The sequence below is a fragment of the Echinops telfairi genome, unplaced genomic scaffold (genome assembly GCF_000313985.2).
Source record: "Echinops telfairi isolate 266 unplaced genomic scaffold, ASM31398v2 ScPeMD7_443;HRSCAF=831, whole genome shotgun sequence".
NCBI lineage: Eukaryota > Metazoa > Chordata > Mammalia > Afrosoricida > Tenrecidae > Echinops > Echinops telfairi.
In genome coordinates, this window is record NW_022104341.1 from 70,921,956 (window position 1) to 70,933,010 (window position 11,055).

The following is an 11,055-nucleotide window of genomic DNA, read 5'->3' on the forward strand; positions in this document are numbered from 1 at the left end:
AACTGCTAAAGCAGCTGCACCCTGGTGCTACCATCACAAAGCAAGAGACCCAAGAACTAGAAAGGCGAGGCTCACCACCCATTTATCCCTCTGCCTTTCAATTAGCCCCACATGTGTTTATCGGCCAGTTTGGCCCAATTAACTAACTCAAAAATCAAAAGATTTGTATTAGGAAAACTACAGAACACTATTATCAGAAATTAAGAGTGACCTCAACATATGGAAGAATATCTCATGTTTGTGGATTAGAAGACTCAATATAGAAAAGATGTCAGTTCTGCCCAAGGCACTATATGTTTAATGCTACAAATACCATCATCCTTCTTCAAAGAATTGGAAAAACTGATGACCAACTTCATATGGAGAAGGAAAAAGCCCAGAACTAGCAGAGAGCTCCCCAAGAAGAAGGACAAAGTGGGAGGGCTTGCTCTACCTGACTTTAGCATATATTATACAGCTACAGTGGTTAGAACAGTGTGGTACTGGTATAACAACAGATATTCTGACCAATGAAAAAGAGCTGAAAACCCAGAATTAAAAACATCAGCATAGAGACAACAGATTTTTGATAAGGGCCTCAAAAAGATCAAATGGAAACAGATGCCCTCTTCAATAAGTGGTGCTGGGGAAAAAATGGTGCTGCAGAAAATGAAGCAAGACCTTTACCTCACTCCATGCACAAGAATAAACTCAAGGTGGATCACAGACCATGAGGCAAAACACCAAACTATCAGGGTCATTAATGAGGGAATTGGGACAAACCTGAGAACCTTGATGCAGGCAATATATAGGCTATTGGAAACAGAAAAGGACACAAATACAAAGGAGTCACAAATTGACAAGTGGGATAAACTGAAGACAAAACACTTGTGTACATAGAAAGAATTTGCCAAGAGAGTAATAAGAGAGCCTACAGACTGGGAAAACATCTTTAGCAATGATATAACAGACAAAGGCCTTATTACTAAAATCTACAATACTTTGTAAGCTTACCATAAGAAAAAAACTAACTGCCCACTAAGGAGGTTGGGGAATGGGGCCGGCCCACAGACTTCTCCATTGGTTCTCTGGTACATGCTGGTATGTTGTATTCACATCTTGGTGCATCAGGTTGAAGCCTGGTCTCTCTCTCTCTCTCTTGAGATATAAACAAGACCCTCCCCTTGGGTGGGTTAGTGCCTGAACAGAAGTTTCACAGGGGCAGAAATCCAAATGGCCAATAAACTTATGAGAAAATGTTCCTGATCATTAGCCATAAGAGAAATGCAAATTAAAGCAACTATGAGATACCACCTAACACCCTCAAAAATAGCCCAATTAAAAAAAAACACCAGAAACTAACAAGTGTTGGAAGGGCTGTCTTGAGATAAAAACCCTCGTCCACTGCTGGTGGAACTGTAGGTATGTATAGCCATTATGGAAATTTATTTGGTGATATGTAAAATACAAGGAAATCGAACTATCATAAGACCCAGCAACCCCCCTACCGGGCATATAACCAGAAGAGGCAAGAAAGAAACCATGACCAGACATCTGTGCTCCAATGTTCATCGTAGTACAGTTCACAATTGCAAGGAGTTGGAAACAACCCAAATTTCCATCAACAGATGAATGGATTAAAAATCTAGTACATCCATACCATGGAGTACTACAGTCCCTAAAATCAGTGCATGAAGCAGAACTGGAGGAAATCATGCTAAGTGAAGTAAGCCAAGCACTAAAGCACAAGTACAAAATGAGTCCACTGAGGTAAACTTAAAAAATGGGGCATAGGGGAAAGGTTAATATATACATCCATTCCTGGGGTGAGGTCCAGGTACTATGACAGGGGCCAAATTCAATCCAGGGACAAATAAGCCAACTAAATAGGAGGGAGAAAGAAAGAGAGGGGGGAAAAAAAGACATGGGTAGGGGAGGAGCAGGGCACTAACCCACCCAATGGGAGGGTATTGCTTGTATCTCAAGAGAGGGAGAGAGAGACCAGGCTTCAACCTGATGCACCAAGATGTGAATACAACATACCAGCATGTACCAGAGAACCAATGGAGAAGTCTGTGGGCCGGGCCCAATCCCCAACTATGTGGACCTCCCCACCCCCCACCTCATAAGAATGCACTTCAGAAGATAGCCTTGAAGCTACAGCGTGGGGAGGGGGGAATGTCTGATCAGAGCACACAGGAGAAAGGAAGAGGGAGGGAGAGGGAGGGGAACACATCCTGGCCCAGCAAGTCCTGGGGACGATGTTCCTGCTCACAGCAGACAATGCACAGAGGACCATAGGGCCGGCCCCACCAGGAGACACAATGCCCCTCACTAAACCAGAGCACTACGGGGGACAACACTAGAGAGAGGGTGCAGGAGTTGTGAACAATCTGACCCCATCACACTGAGGTGAAACACTGAAGGTATGCAACAGAGCAGCAAGGGAGCAAAATGATGAAATCCCCAGGGAATACCAAAAATACACTTTGGAGACAATGTGGCACCCCATCAGACTCGACTGGAAAACACTGGTAAAGGCCAACAAACAGACCTTGATATTTATAGGCTTTTCCATTTTTGTCAATAGCTTTCTTTTTGTTGTTATTGTTTTGTTGGTTTTTACTTCCTTTGTTATTTTGTTTGACTTTGCCTGGTTTTTGCACTTATTAATGTCTCTGCATGTCTACCTAGATAAGCTAGGCGGGATAAACAATTTGGAGAGGAAAAGAGCAGGATCGATGGTTTTGGGGAGATACTGGAGAAGGGGAGATCGGAGAAAGGAAAGGGAATGCGGGGAACCAACCCAGGGACAAGGGAAGTAAATCAATGGAGAGAAGGGCCAGTGGGGCGTAATCAAGGGCAATGTAGCAGTGAGGAATTACTAGACCCGAATGAAGGCCAAACATGATGGTTGGACAAGAGGAAAGTAAAAGGAAATATAGAACCAGAAGGCCAAGGACATTTATGGAGGTCTACATATAGGCATGTACATATTTAAATATATTTATATATAATGAGAGGGGAAGAGATCTATGCACTTATATCTATATGCTAAGAATTAAGTTTGCAGATGCATATTGGGCATCTACTTAAGTACTCCCTCAACACAAGAACATTTTGTTCCATTAATCCTGCATTCTGTGATGCTCACCTTCCTGACACGATCACTGAAGACAAATTGGGTGCATAAGCAAATGTGGTGAAGAAAGCTGATGGTGCCAGGCTATCGAAAGATATAGCATCTGGGGTTTTAAAGGCTTGAAAATAAACAAGTGGCCATCTAGCGTAAGAAGCAACAAAGCCCACGTGGAAGAAGCACAGCAGCCTGTGTGATCATGTGGTATTGATGGGATTAGGTATCAGGCATCTAAGACCCAGAACAAAATCATACCCAATGTGAATGCGGGGGGTGGGGTGGGGGGGTGGGGAGTGGGGAATGCAGTGGAGACCTAATGCCCATCTGTAGACAATTGGACATCCCCTTGTAGAGGGGTCACAAGGAAGAGAGGAGCCAGTCATGGTGCATTATAGCACCAATGAGACACACTACTTTCCTCTAGTTCTTTAATGATCCCTTCACCCCACTATCATGACTTCAATTCTACCTTACAAATCGGATTAGACCAGAACATGCACACTGCTACAGATAAGAGCCCACAACACAGGGACTCCAGGATAGATAAGCCCCTCAGGGCCAACGATGAGAAAAGAGATACCAGGAAGATAAGGGGAAGGTGGGGGGAGAAAGGGAGAGTTCATCACAAGGATCAATATATAACCCACTCCCAGGGGGATGAACAGCAGAAAAGTGGGTGAAGGGCGACAGAGGATGCTGTAAGATATGAGGGATGTAGGGAGAGGGAGGGAGGGGAAAATGAGGAACTGATATCAAGGGCTCAAGTAGAAAGACAATGTTTTGAAAATGATTATGGAAGCATATGTACAAATGTGCTTGATGCAATGGATGAATGTATGGATTGTGGTGGGAGGTGTAACAGCCTCCAATAAAAGTATTTAATAAAAAAAGAGAGAGAAAACACTTGGTGTTGTGTTGGGGGAGAAAGTGAGGGATGGAGGTGGTGTGGGGGAGGAAAGGCAAAAGCATTTACCCATCAGTTATGGTGTCCTCTTGATTAAGAGCTGCCTTGGGGCTTGCTAATGTCCCTGACCTTCTGGGGGGAGCTTATCTACACTCATCAAACTGATTATGGCAACATAGCCAAACCTTCTGGTCAGAATACTGAAAGATAGGATCTGCTTGCTTGAGTTAGGAGCCCTCATGGCATACTGTTTGCACATTGTATTGCCAACTACAAGGCCAGCAGTTCAAAATAACCAGGTGCTCCACAGGGGATAGATGGGGCTTTCTACTCTTATACAGAGTGACAGTCTCAGGAACCCATACGGACAGTTCTACCTTGTCCTACAGGGTTCCTATGAGTGGGAACCAACTTGAGGGCATTTCATGGTGGTACTTGCTTGAGTTGGGAAAGTGGCAGTACAAAATGATTCTGTGCTTACATGAGCACCAACTGAAGCTAGGGGTGGTCCAGAATGATGTGACCAGCATACCAGAGGTGTCTTTTATAGAAAACCAAAAGCAGAACTCACTGCCATTGAGTCAATGCCAACCCATAGTGGCCCAATAGGACAGGGTAGAACGGTCCCTAAGAGTTTTTGAGACTATAACTCTTTACAGGAGTAGAAAGTCTCATCTTTTCCCCATGGAGTGACTAATGCTTTCCAACTGCTGACCTTGCAGTCAGCAACTCAACTTGGAATCCCTGTTCCACCACGGCTCTATCTGTGACTGAAGGTAGGCTCGTTTTACAGATCTCTGGCTCTGAAGTTCGACTCCAACTAGACTCTGGATATGCTTAGGCCCTGAAACTTCACATTCTGAGGGACTCAGTAGATGATGATTAAGTAAATGAATTAGTTGCTAGATTAGTTTGGGAATTTAAATTTTGATTCTTATAAAAACTAGGTAAAGTTGGATAGTAAAAAAGTTTTCTTTTCTTAAATCTAATGGGAGTTTTAAAAGAAATATAGTGTTTGGGGGGCATAGAGAGGGGACACCTAGTTCATGAGTCAGAAAGGTCTTTTGGAGAAAAAAGGCTTACGCTATTTATTAAGGATAAATACATTTGAAGAGGTACTAAGAAAAATGTGTTGTTTGGAAGCATGGGTGGGAGGAGAGGGGGTGGAGATCTAAGTCTTAAATTCTAAGAGCTCAGTACTACTGTAGTGTGGTGGGAAGGGGTGGAAGAAGTAGATGAGTCAGATGATGAAGGAAGACCCTCAGTGAGATGGATTGACACAATGGCTGCAACAATGGGCTCAAACCGAACAACAACAAAGGATTGGGCAGTGTGCTTTGTTGTACATAAGGCCACTATGAATCAGAACCAACTCAACAATGCCTAACAATGCCTTGTAAGATACGTTGGGAAAGATCTAGCTATGTTAATGGCATTGGGGAAAAACAAGGTTGGAAACAATACTGGCTAGGTGTCGTTGCTGATGCAAATTTGAGGGATGGCAGCAGCTTAGTTTAGTGTCGTGTGGGTGGCAAGCACTGGAGCAGGGTATGTCTTCTGGAAGGTTATGGACAAAGTTGAGTGCATAAATCTTGGTGATCACTTTGAGGGAAGGACAGAAGGGGATGCTAAGGATGCTCCATAGGATTCTGGCTGGGGCAGCTGGATGGGCGGGGTCAAGAACTAAGACAGGTGAGTAAGAGGATAAGGTTGGAGAATGGAAGCTATTGGATTCTTACTCAGTAAGCTGAGCTTGTGAAATATTTTAGTTTAATCAATACCCAGGCTAGTGATCTCAGAGCCAAGGGCTAAGAGGCAAGTGAGGCAAATGAGGTGTGCAGGGCAACAAATTTAAGGAGGCACTTACCCTCAGGGTCCTAAAAGTGCAATGTTGGCACTTGAGAATGAGTGTCCCCTTAAATTTTGTGCATAAGTTATTTTGATTGCCTCCTCCTAGGCCTGGCTCTGTCTGAGGTTCAGATGAGAAATTAAGGCTGGAGTTTCAAGTGTGGTGGATGTCAGCATATTGGTGATGGAGTACACATTAACCATTGTTTAGTTTCTCACCATTAATTTCCACTTCCTCTCAACATTCAATTTCATTTTGGAGGATTATTTTCCTCCAATGTGTTTCCTCATCGGATATTATAGGAAATAGATGCCTGTCCTCCAGAATGGAAACCCAAGATGGCCCTGGGGGTGCACACTGTGAATATTAGAGGTAGTATCTAAAGTCCATAAACAATTGCTCTATAATTGAGTATAATCTTGATCCAGGTCTAGTGGTTATAGCTAGATATCTAGCTGGGGGCAAAATATTTGGAGATGTGAATGAACAATTTAAGACCATTTAAAGGTTCTGTTCATTCCTTAGGTGGGAAATGCCTCGGTCCTTGGCTTCTTTGTTAGTCTGGGTACATTAGAGAAACAAACCACAGAAACTCATATGTATAAGAGAGTGTTTTATATAAAGGGTAAGTGCACATCAAGAAAACACCCCAACCCAGTGCTGCCCAAGCCCACAAGTCCAACATTAGCCCATATGTCCAACACCAATTCACAAAGTCCTCCTCCATCTCGCAAAACACACACTATGACGCCAACTGCAGGAGGAAAGCGGAGTCAGTGAGTGTGTAAACATCTCAGTGCTGGCAGGGGTCTCCAGACGGCTGTTCCAGCACCCAGGGCTGCATCAGGGTAGATCCATGTGGCTTCTTCTCAGAGATGTCTTGCAGGAAGTGAGCCTTGCCAGCTGAAGCAGGGAACTGGCTAAGGCAGCTGCAACCTGGTCTGACCATCACAAAGCAGGAGACCCGAGAACTAGAAAGGTGTGGCTCACTGAGCCATTTATCCCTCCACCCTTCAATTAACCCCACATGTGTTTATCGGTCAGGTTGGCACAATAAACTAACTACCTCAGCTTCGCACGAGAAAGATTTAACGCTGAAGCCCAGTTTGTGATTCAAGTGGGTTTTTATAAAGGATATAAGCAGTTTCAGGCGTTACAGTAAACTGAACACAGGCATCCTCATGGCAGTGCACACCCACGTGCAGCCTGGGGGGAAAGCGAGAGAGACCTCGGCATAGCCAAGAGGGACCACAGAGGAACAGTTGGAAAAGAGAGGATGGTCTCCTGGTTCAGGCTTTTTTAGGGCCTTCCACTGGGAGGTGTGGTCAACGGTGCTGGTTGACCCCATTGGCTGAATTAAGCCCACCTGGCGCAGGTTGGGGCCCACTCAGGTGTACCACTCACATAGGTGTACTGCCCCATTGTCTTGAGGCCTGAATTGGTGCATGCCCTTTAGCCTTTATCGGCTTCCAACTTCCTGTAGGGGGGCCCGAGGCATGGAGAAGAAAAGCCCCTTATCTGGCTACCTATTCTATCTCATCTTTCCGTCTTTCGACCTTTCTTTGCCATTTCTCAACACAAATGAAAAAAAGTACTTTTTTTTTTATAGATGTATTGTGAGGATTTAAGGTCTGAACTTGTAGCAGTAATTTTTTTTTTTTTTACCATCACGGGAGCTCCTGAAGTTACTCTATGCTGGAGTAAGGAAGGGGGAATTGAGCATGGAGAATGGAGAGTCCTGCAGAGTCTAAGAATAAGACAGACCCGATCAGAAGCAAAAAAGAGACAATGACAGACATTGGGCCCTTGGTGATGTTCTTGGAAATGGCTGCATCAAATCTCAGCCATTCTGAAATGAATCGTGCCAGTCAGACAAAGGTTATGCTGCTGCTATAGAGACGCCCTCATACATGGGCTTAAGGAGGGTACGGTTTTATTTCCCTCTCACAGGATGACCCGCAGGTCAGTGATTCAGGCTGATAGGGTAGCTCTCTCCTCCTCCACCGGTTGCTTCCTTCCCTAGGTCTGAGGTGACTGCTCTTGCTAACTCACTTGACTCAACAGATTTTGGAGTCTATTGATCAGTTTTTGTCAAACGAATACATCCTTTTTTCCTCCAAGCCAACCTGAATTGGGTTTTCTCTCCTGTGCACTAATTTTATTTCCTGACTCAGATAGTACATATCCCTGAGGCCTTTAATCTTCCTACCATTCTGCCCCTCTAGGACCATGTAGGCACAGTCCAAAGCTGGCCTTGTTTTAATGGTGTTCAATTACAGTTGTTAAGGGAGAAAAGGGAAAAACCAAACAAACACATGGCTGTGGAGGCGATTTCAACTCACGCTGATCCCATGTGTGTAGAGGAGGACTGTGCTTCCTCAGGCGATGCGAGCTGGGAATAACGAGATGATACCAGGTATGACTCGCAGTGATGTAGATGTGTTACATCTCTCAATACTTAGTTGCGGTTGGTGCTTGGTGCCATCACGTGGGTTCGGGCTCACAGCAATCCTATGCACAACAGAACAAAGAACCGCGCCGACCTTGGCCGCCCTCATTTTTGTTCCTGTGTTGTTGACCGAGCCTTTCAATTTCTCTAGATCCAGTGTCTAGGTGAGGAGAGTGAGGTTCAGAGAGGTTTACCCAGGGTGTTACAGAGTGTCGATATGAGAGGTGGGAATTTGCTTGTGTCTAATTTTACAGTCCTGTTTTTTGTACTTCATCTATCTCCTCCACCTAAGAATTCATGAAGACATGGCGTGCCAGGGAAGATTGATAGTATGGAAATAATGGTCCGAACACAAGGGCTGTGGGGACGAAGGGCAGTGCGTAGTTTCTGTGTGTTTGGGTGAAGCACAATTAGGAGAGAGATGGGTGCTGACAGGGCTGGTGAGAGACCAGCCAGCATAGCCCTGGCTCCCCTCAAACTTTCTCCTTGTCAACTGCACTCATCATTCCTCTTTGATAGAGTGCCTTCTTGTTGACGAGGTGTTTATTTGAACAGGGTGGCCTGCAGCCCAAAGCCTTCCTTGGCTCCGACAGGCTTGTTGGAAGGGCCTGGACTCTGGAATCTAATTAAGAAAACCACTTTAGGCTCATCCTGACTAAGGGTTGGCTGGGAGAGGAAGAGGGAGCTGGACGAAGGGTGGGGAGGCCATTTGGAAGCAAACGGGATTTCCAGGAAGGAAAGCCCACCCTCCACCACCCAAAATGAAGTCAGGCTGCCTCAGAACTTCTTATTCCGGAGAAGGAACCTCTCAGAAGAATTCTATTGTGTCCCCTTTAGGAACGAGAGGAAGTCCAGGACTCAGGGAGGAAGCTGGGAGTCCTTGAGTTCTCTACAAACCCACTGCAGAAGGCCTTTTGGCAAGTGGTTAGGGAAGTGCCATTCCTGGAGGATCTCATGGCTGGGCAGCCCAGACCCTGGGAACCACGGTGACACGGAGGAGGCAGCCGGCCCAGCCTGTGGTCACCCTAACCCTATCATTGGGATGTTTTAGCTCACTTGTGCCAAACCCGCAATGTGCCTTCTGCTCCGTCATGTGAAATGGCTCACCCTCTGAGGCATACATACCGCACACTCACCATTCCAGCTTCACTCTAGTGTTCTTCCGGTCCCTCCCCTGTTGGCTCCTCCTTCAAAGACCTGGTCAAATGCCACCTCTTGGAGGAAGCCTTCTTGGGTTGCTCCAAGCAGTGATGTATGCCTATTTTCTCCCATCCATATGTTCTTTTTTCTTGCATCTCTTAACACCTAGAGTATTATCTTTTCATTTTGTGCCTTGTGTTTTCCTGTGTCAGAAAAACACATCATGGTTATTCGAACAGTCCTGATTTATTCTAGTGTTCTTATTTTGATAGAGGTTATATGTTAAATCACTGATTAAATGCGATTACATCAGATGTTACCTGAATGAAATTCACAAAGCAGAACCAGGTTTTGTGGTGAACTTGGAACTTAACCTTGGGGTTTAGAATGTGTGATTATTCCCCAATACAAACCTGAATCTACCTTTTTCTTTTCTTTTTTTATGTCCCAGCCTTCTTTTATTTTTAAATCATTTTATTGGGAACACTTACAGCTCTTATAGCATTGCATGCATGCAATTGCACCAAGCATATTTGTACACATGTTGCCATCATCATTTTCTAAGCATTTATTTTCTATTTGAACCCTTGGTATCAGCTCCTCTTTTTCCCTCCCTCCCCCGACTCTCGCCCTCGTGACCCCTTGATAAATTATAAATTATTACTATTTTCATGTCTTACACCAACTGCTGTCACCCTTCCCCCCACGGATTCTGTTGTTCATCCCTCTCGGAGGGGGTAGGTGTTTAATGTGTCAATCATTGAATCAGTTCCCCCTTCCCTCCTGATATCACTACTCCCATTTCTGTTCTTGAGGGGCTTATCTGACCTGAATTCTGTGTGTCCTGAGCTCTTATCTGTACCAGTGTACATGCTCCGGTCTAGCCAGAACTGAAAGGCAGGACTGGAGTCATGATAATGGGGCGTGAGGAAACCTCAAAGAGCCAGAGGAATAGTGTGTGTTTCATCGGTGTTGCTTTTTGGGTCTCTACTCCGACCTGCCTCTTTTTCAACAATATGTTGTTGTTGTTTTTGGGGAGGGTTTTCTGGTAACTGTTAGTTGACACCTCATGATCACATTGTATGGTGTGCTTCTTTCATGTGGGCTTGTTGCTTCTCTGCTAGATGGCCCAGACACTATATCTTTTAAGAGCCAGGCACCATCCCCTTTCTTCACCACATTTGCTTATGCACCCATTTTGTCTTCAGCGATCCTGTCAGGAGGGTGAGCTTCACAGAATGCCAGGTTATTAGAACAAAGTGTTCTTGTGTTGAGGGAGGGCTTGAGCAGAGGCCCAAAGTCTGTCCACTTCCTCAATGTATTTCCATATAAATATATGTACCTATGCCAATAGCTCTATTTTTATGAATTCCATAGCTTTGCTTCCTAGATCTTTCCTCTGTTTCCTTTTACCTTCCTCCATTTCCACCATCACACTCGCTATTCTTCTGTCTCTTAGTAATTCCTCTCAGCTAGATTGCTGTTGCTCCAACACCCCCAGGATCTCTATGTCCTTCTCATTGTTGCTTTTAATTGCCTAGTTGTTCCCCCTGTTCATAGCATTGTTTGCGCACTGCTCCCTTCCCCCGCCTCCT